At 47.3% G+C, this 21,356-nt stretch overlaps 1 long non-coding RNA gene across 1 annotated transcript in view; it reads left to right on the top strand.

The window, feature by feature from the left end:
- LOC110360456 (uncharacterized) overlaps positions 1 to 21,356 on the top strand; it is a 417,274-nt gene that overhangs the window by 112,713 nt on the left and 283,205 nt on the right. Inside the window, exon 5 of the long non-coding RNA XR_010465803.1 lies at positions 2,873 to 2,995. This is a non-coding gene — a long non-coding RNA (uncharacterized LOC110360456). The remainder of the gene's footprint in view (positions 1 to 2,872; positions 2,996 to 21,356) is intronic.

Below are 21,356 nucleotides of genomic sequence, written 5' to 3'. Positions count from 1 at the left end.
ACTGGGCGATGTTTGGGAGAGGCTCTGGTCCCACAAGGCCTGCCGCTGGCCACCGCCCCACCTGCTCAAAGATGTTTCACACATTCCTTGTTTTCTGACCATCCGGGGGAAAACAATAATTTTGATTTTTCTAAACTAGATTTTATTTTTGAAAACAGTTCAAATAATAAATAACAACCTATTAACCCAGCATGCTTTAATGCTGCGAAGCTTACCATAAAGACTACAGAGAGCACAAACATAACATTAAAAAAAGCGTGCGCAGTTATTTCTCCTGCCCAGCGCCTCTCCCCCATCGTGCACGCAAGCTGTCTCTTTAATAATGCAAAGGAGCAGTAAATTTCAAGCTGAGGATGGGCAATAACAAGGAGAGTTATTTCCACAATGCCCCAGTGTCAGCCCCTGGCTTAGGCGCACACCTTATTAGTTCTAACAGGCTGGTTAGCATCGGGTCACCTCTGCGGCTCCGTGCCCCAGCGGGGTCACCGTCTCCAGGCTATATTTGGGGAGAGGGGGAAGGGAGACGATATTGAGAGATTCTCTTATCGCCCAGCATTTTTAGCGCTGTTTATTTTTATTTAGCCCCCTCCATTTTCCGCCTCGCCGTTCTCTTGCCCTCTCTCCCACCCGGTGTATCTGCAACCTGCATGAACCCCACGTGGTGGGCAAACCCTCCCTGCCACAGCATATGAAGGCAGAGACCACATTACTGGGGGGCTTCATCTGTATTTCTTTGGAGAAATAACTCAAACTGATCAGTTTGTGTTTGCGTACGGACAAATAAAGCGCGTTAGAAAGCCGTGGTGCAAGGAGCCCGCTGCGGTTGTGCTCCGTGACGCGGGGTGAGCGCGCGGGCGACGCCGACACCGCCCGCGGCGCAGAAACCGTGTGCCATCGGTCCCTTAAAGCAAGCTGACTGGAGTATCTTTTAAAACGAATGTTCATTTTTTTTCTTCTCTGAAATGTATGAAAAGCTGCACATTATGGAAATGCACGTGTGGGGGTTTTATATGTCCCTCTCTCCATCAGCTCCCTCCCCCACCCGCCAGTTCCCATCCAAAAATGAATGCAAAGAAATACTATTAGGCTGTCTGGTTATGTATTTTTTATGAGGCCATACAAGACACTGCCTGACCTCGTGCAGCTCATGTTATAACCACATTGAAGATGCTTTTCATTTGGGTTCTGCTTTTCAGCCTGGATGACCTCTATTAAATAAAAAAAAAAAAGAAAAAAATGGCCTAATATGTGACCCCTGGGACTAGTCGCTTCAAGGATTACATTTAATTCATATGATAATATTGAAATATAATGTTTCTGTGTCTAATGTTTTGGATGTTTTTTCTTTCTTCTTTATTTCAGGGACCCTTTGAGTCTTGTCAAAGATGTTCTTTTTTTCTTTTTTTTAAATCTGTTTTGGGGGAGGACAAGTCGCTCGTGCTCAGTGGTCAGATTCTTAAAAATCACCTTTCTCCCTTTGGGAAGCAGGCGTGAGTACAAAAGAGCGCTCTTCCCACTGCCTTTGAAGGAGAAGAGAAACAAAGGCAGGGAAATTATTTTATATAAGGAAGCGTGTCTGCCAAGAGCTCGTCAAAATAAAGAGCCACTCTTTGTTTTGGCGTTTGCTGAACCAGTTGACGGGGTGACCTGCTTTCCCCGCGCAGCCTGGCTGGGGCGCGGGCAGACCCCGGCAGCTCCATTGTCTGCCCGGCCACGCAGCCCCGGCGCTGCCGGATCCACCGGACAAACGCGCCCGGCGGCAGCGCCGTCCGCCCCAGCGGCTCCCCTGGCGTGAGCGTCCCAGCCCGTCCCACAGGCAACGTGCGTTTCAGGGGGTTGTAACTTCTCCGTCAAAACGTCCTCTGGGATGAAACACAACTTGCGACGGTTCAGCTCCGGAGCAAATTTGCTAATGCCAATTGCAAAAAGAAATTTGACCCTTCCTAAATATTCTGCGTGTGAAAGTACATCTTCCCCCCGCTCCTCTCACTAAAATAACGTTGCGAGGTGGATGGTGGAATTCTGCAATCAGTCAGCAATCTGATCTGAGACCTTGTGCTCGGAAGCAACGAAGCCCTTAATCATTCACGGTAATGACGTGTTTGTAAAAAAGTGCCACGTGTAGGCACCATGTATTTTCAGCAAACATTTAATGTGAGGTTGTTAAAAAGTGGATGTGATGCAGGCAGTGACGGTGTGTTTGGTGCGAGGGATTTTCCTCCTGTCTGTGCCACACCGGCTCACAAAAGCTGGGTCTTTTTTGAACAATAGGCCTGTGCTCCTGGAGACACGTTCCCGAAACGCAGGGACACTGCTCTGTGACATTTGCCAGAGGATACACCATTCTGATTATTTTTTCCCCCTTTTTCCTACTGTGACTGGAGCTATGAAATGGTACAGTTAATTGTGCAAAAATACACCTCCAATACCACTAAGGTCGCGATGAAATAGTCCAAGTCGGCGCTGGGCGGTTCTGGCAGAGCTGGTGGCCCCGCGGCCGCAGACGGGGCCGCTCGCCCTGCGAGCCCCAGTGCTCGTGGGGAACCGCGGGACAGGCGAGGACGGGAGTTTGCACCTCGACTCCGATGCCATTGCGTTTATTTGCGTCATAGGCTGAACCCTGACAGTTTTTGGCGAAAAGCTAATTAGCGGCGCGTACGCCGCCCTGCGCGCACGTGCGTTCCGTGTATATGCGCGCCAGCATTTTGTGTAGGATATTAAAAAAATATCCAGGCTTTTGGTTCCCCTTTGTAAGGCATGAAGCTGTGACCCTCCCCTCCTCTCCTCCCTCCCCCTGTAGCCCCAGACTTCACCATGCCCTGGCTGCTCGCTTAACATGGAGTTGTCTTTTTTATTTTTTTTATAAACCCAGTCACAACACGGGAAGAGGAGGAGGAGGAGGAAGAGAGAGGACGAGAGAACTCAAAACCCTGAAGGATGGTTCTCAAAAAATTCTGGCGGCACCGCGGGGACTGGCGGTGGAGCGGCCGCGGAGGTAAGGCAGGGCGCTGCTCCGCGGAGGTAAGGCAGGGCGCTGCTCCGCGGGGCTCCCGCGCTGCTCCGCGGGGCTCCCGCGCTCCGCTCGCGCTTCTGGCGCGAACGCGGCGGTTCCGGCGGCGCCGACACCTCCGCTCCGCCGCGGCTGCCGGAGCGCGCGGGCGCGCGCTGATGTGAATATGCAAATGAGCGGCGGGGCCGCGCCGGCACGTGCTGCCCGGCCCTCCCCGCGCGCTGCCGGGCCCGCGCGGGGCTGCGCGTGGGCGGGGGCGCGGGAACCCGGCCCGGCCCGGAGCGCGGTCGCTGCGAACCGGCCGGGGGGAGCGGAGCGGCGGGGATGCTGATCGCGGGCATTGCACTCAGCACAGTGCGGGGGTTACATGGTGCAGTGGCCAGCGCTGGGGACCGGGGCGCCTGCGACCCCCGCCCCCAACGCCTGGAGAACTTTTTGTGTTTGTAAGGAAAGGCAGCTGGAGGAATCAGAAAATTATTAATTTATGAAATACAGGGGGCCGAGTTACCGAGATTTTAACGCAGTCCCATTTTTATTGCAAGTATATGACGAGATAGTCAAAAAGATGGGAAAGACAGTATATGACGAGATACGCAAAAAGATGGGAAAGACATTTTTATTATTAAAGGAAAATCTTTTATTGGAGGAATGTTTTAGAAATTTACAGTCAAAGAAATTTAATTTTATCCTTTGCCTTTTGCTTTATCCCCATTTTAATAAAAGAGCCCTAAAGAATATAAGCAGCGCAGCGATTGCCGAACAAAGCATCTCTCGGGCAGTCGCTCATGGGTCTGAATGGGATTGAAAAATCGTGGCCGAGCTGCCGGGTCCTGGCTCGAGCTTTGGGCAGCACCCTCGGGCGCACAAAGGGGAAGCCGGGGGAGACGTCGCAGGTGACGCTACATACAAATCAGTGGCAAGATTAATATTTCATATCCAGTAGACACAAACTTTTTGATTTTTTTTCCCCCTCTGTGTTTGCCTACGTGATAATTTGGAATACCTGACAAGGTCTGACGTTTATACGCAGTTATTCTAGAGAGCAAGAACAATCGCAGGAGCAGTTCAGTGCTGCTGGGGACGCCTGCGAGCCCCCTGAGCTGGAAATGACCGCTTGCAAATCTGCAGACCACCACTAACGTTAATTCACTGGGAAGAAAAATTGCAAAGCAACTCTGTTAGTTTTTCTTAGGTATTACCAGGAACTTTAAATGATATACTGATGGGATAGCTGTATTCATTAGATTAATAAATAAGTAGAAAATCCCTAATTCTTGCGCAGGGTGGGGCTGCAGGAAGGGGATGAAAGGGGCTTGCAGTCAACTGAATAAAAATCCTGCACTGCAACTGCTGGGTTGCTCCCAGTGCAGTGCACGGAGGGACAGCCGGAGAACGGGGGGGGCAGAGCAGGGGGTGCAGGGTCACTCGCCGCAGCCATGGGCAGGGGCCCTGGCACGGCCTCCTCCTCCCTCTGCCACTGAACTCCGCGGTGCCTTCCAGCTCTCACGAATCCCAGCTGGTACACGTTGGGTTTGTGTTTCAGGGCGTTCCCCCAGCCCACCTGTGGGCCGGTCCCGGGTGCGCGGGGGGGGCAGCTCCACGGGGCCCGTGCTGAGGGACGCAGCACCCGGAGCCACCGGAAATGCTCCTGTGCAGGGACCCAGCAGCATCGCACCTCTTGGGATGAAGCAATGAGACGGCGTCGTCTCGGCCGCCGTTTGGGAGGTGTTGGGGCGCGTCGCACCCCGGCCCCCGCCCCGCGCACCTGCGGCGGGTGCTCCGCGCACCTGCGGCTGCAGCGCGTCCCCGCGCCCGGCCGCGCCGTGCCAGGAGCGCGAGCGGCGAGGAGGATTGTTGCTATTGATCTGCCCAAGGGGATCATTAGGCATCAGTATCAATCTACAAATCAGTGGGCCTGTGTTACTTGCTTGGGCAGTCATTGCCAATTTGTTCCTATTAGATGGCCGAGCCCGGAGGTGTTTGATGAGCAGATTGGGTCTTTATCTCGGCGCTGGAGAGCAGGCGGCTCGCGGGGAGAGGCTGTGGCTTTACAGGATTTCTGGTGTTTGTTTGTTTTCTGTTGCTGAAATCCAGCTGCCTTTTTACTGCTCTGTAAAGAATTTTGTATGGGCTGAATGGGTTCCTGCTTTATATATGGTTTTTCATATCATCATATTAAACATATTGAGAGTTAAGGAGAAACTATTTTAAAATAATCCCCTCTCTTTTATTTGGTATGTTTACCAGCAGCACTCCCTGTAAAAATACATATTCATTGCAGATTCTTTTGTTATCCTTTCCAGGTCAGACCGAGCATTAGAAACGCAAACAATTTTTCTTTTCCTATCCCAGTGCCCGTTCCCGGGGATTTATTTAGTTGCTGTTGGTGAGGTGACCGTTCTCGCAATATTTCCCTCTGTAATTTAATTAAACAAGCCCCAAATTAACGCTTGCAGACAATATTTTATTTGCAAGCATTATTTACAGTTCTGTTCTGAAGCGGTAGCCCCAGGATCCTGCAGATGCCGCAGGGTCGTGTCCTGTGCCGAGGGTGCCTGGGCGCCGCGCTTGGGAGCAATCGCTCTTATCTGCATATTTTCTTAGCTTATATTTTTTAATACTATGCAAAATGAATGAACACCAAAATTACACTGTAACAGGAGAATGTAAATTAATGGCAAAAGACGGATGAAAACAGTTCATACGAATGATCTGATCTGACATCAGCGCCTTGTTATTTAACGCAAACCTTGATTTTCAACTGTTTCGTCTCACTCCTGACATGAGCATCGTGCGGTTTGAACGTCTGTCCAGCCGCTAAAGACCCTATTGATGCTTGGTTATTGGATTTCTCATTTTCAGGTTTTGTCAGGGGGTTTAACAGACTATATGAGTGTTTATAATTTCTAATGAGTTTAATCTGTAATTTGCGTCTATTACCTGCGACTGTCAAGTCACTTTCCCAGCACTCAGTCTATAAAAATTCAAAATAGAGAAATGTGGGCTTCTAAATAACCTAAAATATTTGTCATATCTTTTATATACAAATATCTGTGCAGTAAACAGAACTATACATTCTTATTCTGTTTGAAGATCAAGACTGATTTTAATCCTGTGGATCTGCTGCAATCACAATATATTACCTAAACCCAAGTTTCTTTGAGGACTTTTTGGATACATATCATTATTTCAATGGAGATAAAATAGTGTATGTTTTAGGACACTGCAGGGCTGATTATTGCTGCCTGATTAGTATTTGATCAAATTCTGCCTTTTTTGTGTCCCTGAGACAATCCAGCTCCCGCGCATCCCGAGGCGGAGGCGCCTCATTCTGTCTGACAAGTGTTTTGTTGCGGAGCAGCCGCTCAGATCGGTGTCACCGCGGCTGCGGCGGGAGGGACGCCCCGGCTCTTAATTCATCATAAACTTCATATAACTCATTAGCTTTCATCTCTACGTCGCATGTATAGAAATGCATTTGGAGAGGACTCAGAGAGGCTTTTTTCTGCGGAGTTTGCTGTACAAATATTTATGGACCTTTCCCTTTGTAGTGCGGTTCCAGTGGCAAGAGCTGTCGTGCGAGCAGCAGCACATTGCGACTTAGCGAGAGGTTGCCAAAAGCTATTGTTTGTTTAGTCGCGGGGCTTTTTGTGTTGAAATTTGTTTTGCTACTATTTGTAAAAATACACGACTCTCTTGGGAGGGGAAATCAGGACTTTTTTCCGATATTCTGGGGAAAAAAAAAAAAAAAGGGAAAAAGCCTCCCAGAAAATTAAATATAAGTATGTTTGTATGTATGAGCATAACTTGATAATCACAGCATATTCTGGCTGTTTTCAGCGAAGGAGGCTTGTTGTTGCCCATTCAGAAAACACATATGGAGACTTTATTGTGTTTTTTGTTTTAAAGATAATGATTTGTCTCCGGGTTCCAGTTGTTTATGTTTCTGTCTATATCTCTTTCCTCTCCCCTGTTTTATTTAGTGAGGTTTCATCTGTGAAATTTCTCCATGAAACAATTGATACATTCTCGGCACGCTGCGGCAGGGGAAAAAAAGCCCTTAGATTAATGGTCAGTGTCTCATACACACAAATTTGTGTTACGATACTACCGAGAAGCTGCGAATTACTGACAAGATCTAGAATAATTCCTAATGCTGTCGAAGGCTTCATTTTCTCCTCCGCATGATGGATGAGGCATAAGAAGTGCTTTCTGAGATCGTTAATGTGCATCATTCTGTTAAGTGTTATTAAAGTCCGTCTGTCTTAGGCAGCAGAAACAATATCTTATCCCTTATTTTGTGTCTCTCTTTGCTAAACTGGAACTGCGGCCCCCGTCGTTTACTAATGTGGCCTTTTCTGGGTGCTCTTCTTTTAATAGCTGCTTTAGACCGCAGCGTTTAGGGGGGTTTGAGGATTGTATTTTCCCTTTTGGTCAAAATATCGGCTTGTGGCATGGGAAGGAACACCCAGTTTCAAGATGATGCTGTCTGTAACCTGTAGATAATAACAAAGCCGCAGAGGATCCATACCCAGCGCTCTGTTGAAGCTCAGAAAATAGGATTGAACTCTTCTCAGGTGCCCGTGGGCCGGAGCCGCTGGGCGGGAGGAACCAGCGCCCGGCAGCGCCCGCGTCCCCCCGGCCACCCGATGGTCACCAAAACCTGGGGCTGCCCGTGGGGACCGTGACGTGGGGTCAGCGCAGACCAAACCCAGCAAACGCCGCCCGCGCCGGGCCGGGGACACATTGCACATGGATCACATTAAATCAAAAGTCATTTTAACCAAACAGAAGAATTCACTTTAAAGGTTTTTAACCTTTCTTAAGAGCCAATTTTTCCTTAAGCCCCGTGATAATAAAATACAATATAATTTATAGAGCGCTTTCCGTGGGTATGCATTCCTCTTTTTTTTTTTTGTACAGTCAGATAAAACATATCCAACAACTGGGATGGTAATCGAGAAAAAACAAAAAGCAACTGATCATAAAGCCATTTAGAAATGTAACATTCCTTTTAAAAGAGCCTCAGACGTACTCAGAAAGCCTCACTTATATACTTTTAATAGAATTATAGAAGTGTGATGCACAGCTGGTAAAAGCTCAGTCATCCACAGCACAGCTAGTTTTTGAGTATTTAATTTTATATTTGAATAATTCTCCAGATCAGGCTATAATCATGAATGTCATATAAAAAGATTTTTTCATAAATTACATTATTTCACAGATGTGCAAATACTTCTGTGAAAAAAATTACATTGATCAGTTTTTAATACCCCCCTGTCTCACCCTTCAGTCAAAAGAAAAAATAGCTTTTTTCCCATCTTTGTCTTCAGAAAGGTGCTAGATTGTAAACATCTGAAGGAAATGAAAGGGGGTTGGCCAGTCCACCCCAAATTCTTTCCAGATTTTCATTCCTTTCACCAGCAGCCTTCTTTTCTTGGAGGAGAGGGAGGAACAGCAGAAGAAAGAGAGAGAAGATGTCTCTGTTTCTTATTAAAACGTGAAGTGAAAAGCAGCGCCGCGTTCTGCTAATTTTCGACCTGCTAATTGGGAAGGCGTTGGGCAGGGAGCGGGTTCGGCAGCGCCGGCCGGTTTTGGGAATCCCGACCCAGTGCCATGAGAGCGGCAAAGCGGGGCCGCCCGCCCGCCCGGGATCGGCTTTTCCAAAGCAGAAATCTAGAGAATTGGGTTTGTTTTCCTGATAAAGCAACTGTTTTGTCGTGAACACACTGCACGGGGCCGGTGCGGTGCCGGGAACAGGTGCCGGTGCTGGAGCCGCCGCCTCGTCCAGCTCCGCAGCGCTGGGCTTTTCGTTTGAATTGAGGCAGAGGTAACTGTGCAAAACATATCATTTCGTGCAGAATATCTGTATATTGTTGTGAATGGAAAAGTTCTCCCTGATGTTTAATTCCGGGATGACAATTAAGATAAATGCCCATTTCCAGGCACTCTCATCCCTGATACTATAAAGTTACACTTTTAAAGGAAAAGAAGGCTAAAAATAACTTTATAAAAAGTGAAGCAAGGTGTTACGCCCTGACTGTTTGGTCTTAAATCACAGTTGCCTGCTTGTTTTTCAGGAAATTTAAGTACCAGATGCACTTGGAGAAAGCAATCTAAACATCAGAGTTTATTTTCAATATGCAAGTGGTATAAAAATATGCAAACCCTGATCACAGTGCTATGGAAACTACTCCACAAAAATGTGGAACGAAAGCTGTTGCTGTGAGTGTGGTTCATGTACTGAAACAGCTGTGACAGCCCGGCGCGGCTCCACGTTTGTTCAGTTATAAGGGAATATTCAAAAGGAACCAGATTTGTAATAATCTTTCACGTCCACAGAATAAGCCGGTGCCGAGCACTGTCCCCCCGCGGGGTTCACCCCTGGGCTCCCCCCTCTCGCCAGATCCAAAAGCGTCTTTCAGGGCTTATGTTACAGTGATTTGCAGAGTCCGTGTTCTTTTATATCCACTTAGCAACTTGCAAGGAATATTCCAGGAGCAGCCCGTGCTCAACACGCATCCTTTTTGGGGAGCAGGAGGGCTGGGTGTGGTGCATTTAAACGCCATTATATATTTCTGACAGATGGGGTTTGGTTTATGCAAGGAAGCCCAGATAGACACCGGAGCAGAGACGCCGCTCTGGGAATTTGGACACGTATCATTAGGCTCTTTCTGTTAATCAAATGCAAGAAATATAGAAAAATTATTTTTATACATGACCTGTGGAACAAATATGGCCAACAGATATTAAACATAATAGGTCTTAAAAAGGAACAATTATATTTTCCATTGAACTTTTCTGATTTGTTACAAGTTGTATCGATTTTCAAGGTTTTAAGAATACTAACGATTAAAATCATCCTACCGCATAAATTTTAGTTATTTACTATAGTTTATAAGTATCGTGCAATGACCTTTTTCTGGCTTCATAAAATCAGGGACTTAATATAATTTAGAATCTGAGAGTGTAAGTTCCTCGATTCATTTGTCATTTCATGCTGAAATTTGTTTAGTCTAGATAGGAGTCCGACTGCTTTTCCTACTGGCCATATATGCTTTGTGCATTGGAAACCAAGAGACCTTTGTCTCTTTTCTTTCTCTTTTAAGCTTGACCAAAAATAGTCATTATAGACTTCTTCATAAACCCCCAGACTTTATAAATAAAGGCTGTTGACTGACCCTGATGGGAGTTCCGTGTGCAGAATGAAAACGGTGTATGGCCCATATTACTAATTCTCAGAATTGCGAAGTGTGTTAATCTATAATACATGTTGAATTAGTGGTAGGTTTTGACTGTATCCCAGGCAACTCCTTTATGAATGTAATTAAATATATAGTTTTAATAGCTTCAGGGGGAATTAAGTTCTGAATTGTTACATAAAGAATGTTTATAAATATATATAGATAGATTATATACATAGCTGAAAGCATAAGGCTATATAATAATTTATTATAAAAATTCTTCTGTAGTCAGTGTGAGTGATTTCAAATGGGATCGCAGACGGTCCAAGCTGAAGCTCTCATCTTCTAAGGAATTTCAGTTACCTGGAATAAAATGTTGCCTTAGAAATTATTGACGTAATAGTCCCCTTGGGAACCCCATAGCAGTCAAAGCGAAATCCAACAATAAATCCAGGGGCCACCTGGATAACGATCATTAAAGGCTTTTTTCAGTGGAAAAAAACTCTTTAAAAGCTTAATTCTTCCTAAATGTAAAGTTCAGTGATCGTGTTTCTGTATAACTTTCATAGTTAGGTGGTTTACTTTACTCGGCTGAAACAACTTTTCAAAGCATCTCTGACAGCTCAAGCAGTACCCTGTTTTGATCGGTGCTGCCGCTGCCGTCCCCGCGGAACGAACCCCTTTGGAACGCGGTTGGTGCAGGTTCCGAGCGCAGCTTCACCTCGGCAGCGCTGGTAACTCCAGGTCCTTTGCAATGACCAAAGTGAACAGATAAAGGACTGTACTTTGCATTTTTAAAGTCATTGTGAATCAGCCCGTGCTCGTGTGCTCGTCCCACCGGTGTCCGTGGCACCGAAACCCCCTCCCTGGGACGGCGTCTGCGGCGCTGCTGGATGCCGGGGCCGCGGCCGAGCCTCGCTCCTCGCGCACAAATCCCGGGGATTGAATTTTGAGCAGGAATAAGAGGTAGAATGTGCCTGAAAAACGATGAAAAGAGCAAACCTGATAGACTGAACAGCTGGGAGACTTTGGGGCCGGGAGCTGGTTCAAGGTCCGAGCACTTAGAACTGTTATTTTGTTCACTCGCTGCTGAAAATCAGGATTTATTTCATTGAACTCAGATGTATTGAAATGGGACAAACCAGAAGTGGCCCCCAAAGTGTGGCATTTCTGGAGAGGTTGCTTAACAGCACCTGTAGATAACAGAGAAGGGACCAGATGGATGTTATGGAAGGCCCTCGCTGGTGCCAGCTCAGCGCTGGTGGGGACAGGCACCAGGTGCCACCAGGACCCTGTACCTGTCTGAGGGTCTGTGTTTGAGATGTGATTGCAGAACTACAGAGCAGAGGGTGAAGAAAAAGCCGTTGGAAGCCCCACTTTAACCACAAGACCGTTGCCCGATCGTTAGGGATTATTCACATGTGCTTTTTTCCATTAAAACACCCAAAGCCCGGGGTGACGGTCCCGGTGCTCACAGCAGCACAGTTCCCGTGTCCCTGTCACAAACCCAGCGGTTGCCGGAGCGTTTCCCCACTCGCAGCTCAGCGTTACGGGAATGAGATGCGAGAGGAGTTTCTTGTTTCTTTGAGATATCAGCAGACCCCACAAGCTGCGTTACTTTACAAACGCTGGAGCGAGTTCATATAGATTTATTCTGAAGGAGTGAATTTGTGTGGTCCAGCTCAATTACAGCAAACCCCTGTGTTTTAAGGTGTGTGTGTGGTGAAATAAAGTACTCGCTGTGGCGTGGTACCGGGGCTGAGGCGCCAGACCGGCAGCGATGGCTCAGCCGAGGTTTGCGTTTTTATTTGCTTCAAGCATATATGAAAACAATTCAAACCCATTATTTTATGCGTGCAGTTAGTTTATGTGATTGCATGTTTCTAATCACGTTTTTATTCTTTCCTTATTATCTGCTCCTCCTCCTCTGACCTTTGGTGCTGTCTGGGGTCCGTCGCTGTGTGGGATCCCTGGGCAGGATGTTTTTCTGCTCCGCGCAGCGCCCGCCCGTCACCAGCGGTTTGCATCAGAGCACACACACCGGTGCACACACGCGTGTGCACGTACACGGGCGGGCAGCAGACCGCACGACTCTGCTCTCTCCACAGTTCTGAGCTGTATTTTGCGCTGCATCAAAAAGGCACCGTCTGGCTTTCAATTAGGAATATTAAGGAAGAAACAATAATCCCGCATACCAGTGGAAATTTTACCACAATTTAATTCATTCTGAAAATTTTTAAAAGGGGACAAGAATAAAGTGTATTATTCGTAAATGTCTTTTATCATTAGTTAACATTAGCTGTCTGCTGTGATCTCCACCTCCACGTCCAGTGAAAGGGATCCAAAAAAAAAGGCACTTCTGATTTTTATTGAAATATACATAAAAATAGATTTAATTTCAGTGTGTATTTACAAATGGACATTTTACAGATTTCCTGGTGCGGTGCTTGGAAGACAAACGCCTTTGCCAGTATTCAGGATTTCACTGAATTTCCCATATTTGAAGTTATACATAATACAGATTTTTAGGTGGTTTTCCAGGAGTGCAATACTTCATTTTGTCTATAGGCTTCAATTTGAAAGTCTCTATTTTTCATGTGTAATGGAAGTATCACTTATAATTAGTTTTAAACAGTCCAAAACAGTTATTTGTACCATTTTTTATCTTGAAGTGAGTTTTGTGATCTCTTTTGGTTTAGGTTTATTTACGTTATCATTCTCTTATCACCCAGAGCCTTTTTTGAAATTGCGTTTATTTTCAAATGGCAATTTTTTACTTTTAGTATAATTCTGTTGTTTAGACAAGAGTTTTTTTCATGCAAATATATGAAGAACTTGTTTTGATGTTCTCCCCAAAGTAGTTTAATGCAGTAATATGTGCAGCCAGACACAGGAGCCATCACTGATCCGAGGGGAGATGTTTTGTCTACAGAGACCCGGGATGAAAATGTGTCCCAACTGCAATCCTGTTGATGCTGGAAATGCAGGACTCTCATTAAAATCCTGATGCAAATGAACTTACCTATAGGGACAGAAATGCATCCGCAGGTCTCCTGAGCCGGAGCATTTGGGTTTTGTCCCCATGGGCCACGCAGCGCCCATTGCCCGTCCCGCACTGGGGACAGGAGCAGGGAGGCATCGGGCACCCTCTGCCTTCTCTGCAGGGACCAGCCGGAGTTTGATACTGTGGATCTAGCTCGAAACTGTTTCAGAAACCATTTTTATTTATAGGCTACCACTTTCCTCTAAGTTTGTGTGTGTTTTTTGAGGAGAAAGTAGGTTCACCTCACAAGAAATGTCGTAATTGAGTTTTGGATGCGCTGGGTATGATGAGGGAACGTTATTGTGGGGGATAATTACAGCAGAAGGCAGTTTCTCTTCTGCCTCTGCTTGCCGCCTGCCACCTCCCCTGCCACGCAGAGCAAACCTCTTGCAGCCACTCGACCTGCTTTTACCTGCCTGTGCCGTAACCGGGGCCGGCTGTGCTGCGGCCTGGAGGGAGCGGCACGGGGAGCCCAGCTCAGCCCAGGGAGCTCAGCTCAGCCCAGCCTGGCCCAGCTCAGCCCAGGGAGCCCAGCTCAGCCCAGGGAGCTCAGCCCAGCCCAGCCTGGCCCAGCTCAGCACAGGGAGCCCAGCTCGCTCAGCCCAGCCTAGCCCAGCCCAGCTCAGCCCCATGAGCCTCATGTGGGGCCCCCCCCGTGCCCCACCATGCCTGCAGCCCTCTCCTGCCGTGCACTTGGCCTCAGCAGATGTTGGTGGGAGGAGGTGGGGATGTGGTCGGTGGGGCCGCGGTTGGTGGGGACGTGGTCGGTGGGGACAGCGAGGTTGTCCAAGGCCACAGATGGTGGCGTTGGAGCTCCTTGTGCAGGACGATGGGATCGGGTTGACGCTGTGCCAGGGGGTTCACTCAGCTGCTTGTCCCACGGACCCGCAGCCTCATGGTTGATGCAGGCTTTGGAAGAGGCGCCTTTCCCGGCTGTGACAGAACCATGGATGGTTCTCCTGCTTGTTGTTCTTTGCGCTGTCTGCCGTGGCCGGGAGCGCTCGGAGGGGACGCGCCCCTCGCGTGGGCGTGCGGGACCCGGCGTGGCCGGGCCGCGCGGTGACACGGGGACAAACGGCACCGAGGTGGCCGAGCAGCAGGAGAGCCGCCCGCTCGGTGCCCGGGGCAGCTCCTCTGCAGCACCGGGGCGGGCCGGGAGCCCCCCCGGACCCGGGAGAGGCCGCTGGAGTCGCGGGTTTGGGTGCGGGAGCTCCGCTCTGCCTCCCGGCCCGGGGCGGCGGCGCATCACCGCATCCCCGCTCCGGCGGGGCTCTAGCGGGGAAGGTGCCGGAGGGTCGGGGAGCGGCGGCAGCGGCTGCGTCGGGGCCAGCCCGTGTTTCGGGGCCGCTCGGTGCATTTTCCCCGCTCGTTCCCGGCCGGGCCGGTTTCCCGTGCGGCGCTGGCGCGTCCCGCCGCCGGCAGGTGGCGCTGTCGCCTGCCGGAGCGCGGCGCGCGCCCCCAGTCCCGAGCGGCGCGTGAGTGCGGCCCGGCCCGCGCGGCGCCCCGGACCCGCTCCCGTTCCGCTCCTGTTCCGCTCCCGTTTCGCTCCCGATCCCGTCCCGGTCCCGCCGCCCACACGGACCCGCGGACGCGCCGACCTCCCAGCGGGGCTGCCCCGCTCCTGTGCCCCTGCGCGGCCGGGCTGCCCCTGCCAAATTCAAATGGCTTCGGAGGCTTTCGCGTCCAAAAGTTGCTTTTCACAGCAATACCCCTAATGCCCCACGTGCATTTACAGTGAGAGAATCTTCCCCAACGGTGGTTGGGAAGCGAGCTGGATTTCTGCAAGAAAGACAGAGGTGGTTGCTTGATAATTTTAATAGAATATTATTTGTAAATGTGCATGGTTACACAATTTTTTTCTTTAAGATGTGAGATCAAAAAAGAGAAACACAGATTTTGTATGTGGTGTATGGGGTTTCTGTTGGGGGGCCGGGGGTTTTCCAGCATTTGTATTTCTGCCTCAAATATTTGTGTTTGTTTTTCATGGGCTTTGTTAATACCTAAGGGAACCATTAATGCAGCCGAAATAACACGAGATCTGATGTTCTCATGGTATTTTAGTATTTCAATTCCTCGATGGAAATGCCATGAGAACACCAGATCTCGCGTTATTTTGGCCCCATAAATAGCTCCCTTGGGATTTTTTAAAAAGCCCATAAAATACATAAACACAAATATGGAGATATCGAGGTTCCTGCAGAACTTGCAGCCCCCGTTGCGCTGGAGACACCGGTCAGCAGCTCCGGCCCTTTGTCACTGGAGCAAACTGCTCCTTCTCCCTCCAAACTGATGGCAGAAACCTGGGCCCGTGTAGATAATTGTCATTATGGAGGGGAAAATTCTGGATTACTCATACAGGCAGAATATTTTTCCTAATGTGCTTTTTTCCTACTACGACTGTTTTTTCTTTATAAACAATATTTTTTTTCTTTTTAATTTTTAGTTTAACTATAATTTGCATTGTATATTTGGTTGTATCTAGTTAATTATCTAATCACGCAAATGGTTTCTTTGGCCCTTAGCTAAAACAAGATAACATCCCAGTATCGGGATTAAGTTTTCATCTATATCAACTGGCTTAAAAATACTGAACTTGATTCCTTTTGAATTAACCGAGTCTTATTTTATTTTTTTTCAATATCACCTATCACCATAGTAACCACGAGCTGTCAGTTCAGTTTCTGACATTTTTCTCATTTGGTAAGATTTCAGAATTGCCATCCTCCCTGCCAACATGTCATGAACAAGAAAAAAAAGAATTGCATGAAAAATCTAATGGGTGTCTGGTCTGATTGTCCTCACTCGTGGCAGGAAAGACAAAAACTGATGAATTGTGAAATGTATTCAGAGGGATTCAAGAAAAGCAAGTGTCTCGGACCCCCTCCTCACCAACACCTCCTCGTTTTCATCTTGTTATGCTTGATGCACCAGACATGCTTGCCCTGACACTCGGGTTTGTAGAAATTTAAGATTAACAGTTTTTACATTCACCTCGCTGATCCCCGTTTTTTAAAGTCATCATTAAAAATAAAGTTAGCAGAGCTTGTATTTAGCACTATTTCCCACTCATTGATGAGATTTTAGCACCTTTGAATCTGCAACAAAACACTTCCGATGCCTGGAGTCAACAGACACTTCTGTACATTTCCACAGTTTTGTTCTCTACTTCTATATTTTATGCACATTAGAAAGAAACCATTAAGCAGGCCAGTAAGTACTAGAGAAAAGCAAATTCCGGGTAACTCACTGGGCTGGCGTTACATTCGTGTTGGGAAAAGACAGTAAACTGCAAAATTGTGTGCTTTTTTTGTCCATTTTTTTATTATTGTATTTCTTTGGTTTAGCTGAAGAAAAAAATGTGAATTTAAGAAAAGCTGGGATGGTGTTCGGGCAGCGATGCGTGCGCCTCCCCAATGGAAAATATCAGCAAGAAATCTGGTTGCCAGTGCTCTAAAAAGGGAAAGTGCTCGTTTACTTCTGGTAAAGCAAACAGAGCTACAGCAAGGACGGGAGGCTTTAGAACATGCTTTGGGTTTTATTTTTTGGTGGGTAATTTCTATACGGCACACAGGCATACATGTACTCGGCATGCCGTGTTTCCATAGGTATAAAACAAATATACCCATCTGTCTCCATGCGTGCACAAAGAGCCGGTGCCCGAGCCGTGTTTTCCAAGGTTTTGTTTTGGGCTGTATCAATCTCTTTTCTCTCCCCTGACTGTCTATGAATTCAGGCTCAGCAGCAGGAACTCATTTCAGAAACATAAAACTGATTTGATAAGCAGCTGCAGCGCCGGGTCCCTTTGGCTGCCGGGGGGACACCCCCTCGGCTGCCGGGGCTCGCCAGGACCCGCCGGCTCAGATTTCACGTTCTGGGGCTGCGGCGTTTCAAAAACCACGCAAACCCCTATGAAAATAATTGAAACAATACTAGGACATTAGAACCGTTTGGGAACATTTGGGGGAATTTTTGTTTGTAAGTATATACGCTCGGCGCTCCCGCATCTCTGTGTAATCGGAATCGAGGCTGCAGCTCTTTCCAGGAAAAATACATATTCATATTGAAAAAGCCAGGGCTGCGTATTTGTAATTCTTTTTGCTTTTTAAATCATTTTTCTCTCTGAAATGGTAGATGAAGGTTTCCAAACGGCGTGGTTGGGGTCTTTAGGAAGGCGGCTCGGCACGGTGTGCAGGCAGCGCTGCGCCCTGCGCCGGGTGCAGCCAAATCGCAGGCATTGCTTAGCCCGAGTGATTCTATAAATTAGGCATCTCAGAAATAGGTAATGCTTAAATGTTTTCTCGATGAAAAAACATAATCTTTAGAAATAACTTGAAAATGATCAAATTTTACTGCCTCTTTCAGACATATTTTGCAAGCTGTTTTTTGTAAATAGTTCTATAAATGTAGCTCATGAAATAAATACGCTGGGAAAGTGTAACTCTTTTAATGATAAATAATACTGTTGTATATAATATTTGAAAATAAATGGTGTAAACAAAATGCACCTTAATGCCTTTATGGTTTGTAAGATTTATAACAATAATCAGCAAACCACTGTAACATTGTTTGCACCTTGTGTGCCCTAAAGCCATTGGATCACTCAGTTAATTGTATAAATTCCATGCACTATGGAAAATCATGATGTATCATTTATATTCAGCTATGTCAGGTATATAAATATTAAAATATATTGGCCAAAAATGGCTGATTATCCCTCAAACATTTCATGATAAATCTTATCTTTTTATGGTGGTGGTAGCGTGGAGGGTGGGGACGGGGGGGGATGGACTAAATATTTCATGTTATTTGGAAATATTCTTTAAACAACCGAGATATATTATTAATGTTTTACAACTGCTTCGAAAATCCTGAAGCTTGGTTCAGGTTTATAGGATGAAGCGGTTCGGTACCTGAAGAAAAAGTGATTTTTATATGCAAACCACAGCAATGACAGGGATTACGCTGTTTATTCAGGCTGTGATATGTACAGTTCCTGGAGCCCTGTGTGCAGTGAAGGTGATGTTCCCTGTGCACGCCATCGATAGGCAGCGCCTGCTGCACAAATACTGGGAATATCCATGTGCGTTTAAGCAGGGTTCTTTTATTCACCTATAGTCTTATTTAGCAAATATACTGCTAGCCGCAGTCACAGTGCATTTTTATATAGGTGCAGATGCAGTATTTATGACACAGTCTTTTGACTAAAAATATTTTGGAAATATTAGGTGCGCACATATTTCTATATGTTTACCACGCAGCACCCAACCTAGAGACACGGCTGGGGAAGGAATCTATACAGCGAGGGAAATATTGTTATACATATTTATTGATACTAATGCGGGTGTTTTAATGAATAAATAAATACGGAGTTGGACTGTGTCGCAAATGTGTTTGGCAACTCGCCGTATCCAGCGAGGAGGGAGGAAATGTCAGAACAGGGTCTTGTAAATACATGTGGCTGGAAAGAAGCAAATAAAAATGATGACGAGCACTGACAAGCAGACTTGGGGTGTGTGATATACTTTGTTCATTTGATTCTTAGAACTCAGTCGGGGTTAAATTGGAATCCAGACATCAAAGAATTCTTCCACCAGCCCCAAATTTTGCCCGTATAATTTTTTTCTTACAGTTGTCATAATTTTAGCTAATTTCACAGTGCAAAATTTTTTTGCTGTTTGAAGTATTTTCCTAAATATACATATAATATAGCAGTGAGATATATTCTTTCTATAGAACACGTTTCCCTGCTATTCCCAGCGAGGCAGCTGCAAGCCCACGGTTCCCTCTGTGCGTGTGAGAAACCTTCAGGTTCGCTGGTGTCTGTCTGTGCCCCCTCGGACGTGCCGTATAGGAGCATAATCCTTAAATTCTCAGGGAGGGGAAGGCCAAAGGCTTTAAATAGCAACACCCTGCTTTCTTTTAGTTTTTTTTCCTTTTCTTTTTTGCCCCCGACTGTTGTGTCTGACAATGCTGGAAGCATGTGGTGCTGCATATTTGGTGGGTTTGCAGATTTCTGCACGATTTTTATCTGAAGGTCAGGGCTGTGGAAATACATCAGGTTGCGATTTGGGATGTTTGCCATTTGCCATTTAGCCTCGCTCCTTCTTATCAGATTGCCGTGGAACACGGGCCTAATAAAACAGGGAGCTGTTGCGAAAAGAAGAAATAAATATTGTTCTAGTTTTATGGAGTCTCTTTACTATTACACAGCAGGCGATTTTAAATGTATTTATCTAAGTTCACCTTTTTGCTTTGGAATTGTTGAACTAGGTAGAAGAAATTAATGGTGGTTATTTATAATTTTACCAGCTATTTGCATACATTAATTTTTTTTAATGGAAAAAAAAATTATTTCCTTTTCCACATTGCGGGGGGCGGGAGGGGGAGGAAAAAAGTTGGAGGAAGACAGTGCCGGAGAGGCGGAATGCGCAGTGGTGGTTTTCTCTGCGTCCTACGTCAGTTTGAAAACAAAACGTCTCGTTTGTGATTCTTTTCCTCTGCCGGGATTTCTGTCAGGGCCTGTGGGTGTCACAGGAGAACGGGTTTGTGCCCCGGGTCTGGGACACACGTCCCTGCTGGTCCCTCCTGGTCCCCGTGGAGCGGAGCAGCCGCTGGGCCGCGCGTGTGTCCCCAGCCCCGGGCCTGCAGGGGGTTCCCTGCGGACGGGACCCACCTGACTTCTTGTCACTGCATTTATTTATTGCAAATGGTGTTTAAACCCAACGCTTTCTAAATCCTCCCTGCCTGGAGACAGGGCTGGCCGCTGGGTCCTGAGGATGAGGGTGCGTCCCCGCAGGGATGTCCCTTGGTAAGGGGATGTCCCTTGGCGTCAGGGTGTCCCTTGGTGCAGGGATGTCCTTTGGCACAGGGATGTCCCTTGGTGCAGGGATGTCCTTTGGCACAGGGATGTCCCTTGGTGTAGGGATGTCTTTTGGCACAGGGATGTCCCTTGGTGTGGGGATGTCCCTTGGCATGGGGGTGTCCCTTGGTGCAGGGATGTCCTTTGGCACAGGGGTGTCCCTTGGTGTAGGGATGTCCTTTTGCACAAGGATGTCCTTTGGCACAGGAATGTCCCTCGGCACAGGGATGTCCTTTGGCACAGGGACGTCCCTCGGTGCAGGGATGTCCTTTTGCACAGGGATGTCCCTCGGCACAGGTATGTCCTTTAGCACAGGGATGTCCTTTGGCACAGGGATGTCCCTCGGCACAGGGATGTCCTTTAGCACAGGGATGTCCCTTGGCGCAGGGATGTCCTTTGGCACAGGGATGTTCCTTGGCACAGGGATGTCCTTTGGCACAGGGATGTCCCTGGGCACAGGGCTGGCCGTGGTGTGGCCTGGCCGAGACACCGGGTACCAGCAGCATCGTTCCCCTGGCCGGACACCCGCATCTTCGGGGAAACCATTTTTGCGGTGTCGGCGCAGGGACGGTTCAGGTAGTTTGGGAAGTGTTCCTGGCTCCCAGGCAGTTATTAGCGGTTCCATTTGCACAAAGCCATCGCAGCTGTGGTCTCAGCGCAAACCGCTTTGCTTCTGATTGCCTCATGGCGAAAGCCCATCCGACACAAGGAGTTTATTTTTCCCCTGAACTGGCGGGGGGGTAATAGGGGGGAGGACGAGGATTGAGAGGCCATCGCAATCCTTATGCAAACATAATTTTGTTATTTTAATATTTTTTAGAGGAAAGCATTTTACTCCTGTGTTGATACCTTTTTGTATTTTATTATTTTGTTGCTAATTTACTTAACCATTAGCAAATTAAGGTGGATTACTGCTTGGATGCATTAAAAGCACCAAGGAGTTGCGGTCCTTGTGGCTATTTCGGGCAATGTCATAAGCACACTCCTTTTTTTATTGTCCTCCCAGGGAGCAGAATTTGAACTTAATATTCCATGAAATAAGCCATTGTAATCACGTTGGGTTAATAGAAGAAGTAAAATTGCCTCTCCTCTCACAAGACATTAGAGCAAGGCTGCATTATTAAAGTTTTCTTGCGGACAGGCAGTTTAAAATATATCCTCAGTGGCTGACGCAAGTCTTTTCAGTGGGGATGACAGCTTTTCAGATCTTAATAGGCTGTTCATTTCTGGCCTACGAGTTTTCAGCATTTCTTCTTTTCA

The sequence above is a fragment of the Columba livia genome, chromosome 13 (genome assembly GCF_036013475.1).
Source record: "Columba livia isolate bColLiv1 breed racing homer chromosome 13, bColLiv1.pat.W.v2, whole genome shotgun sequence".
NCBI classification, from domain to species: domain Eukaryota; kingdom Metazoa; phylum Chordata; class Aves; order Columbiformes; family Columbidae; genus Columba; species Columba livia.
Note: the sequence above shows the minus strand (reverse complement) of the source record. Positions and strands in the feature narration are given on the sequence as shown.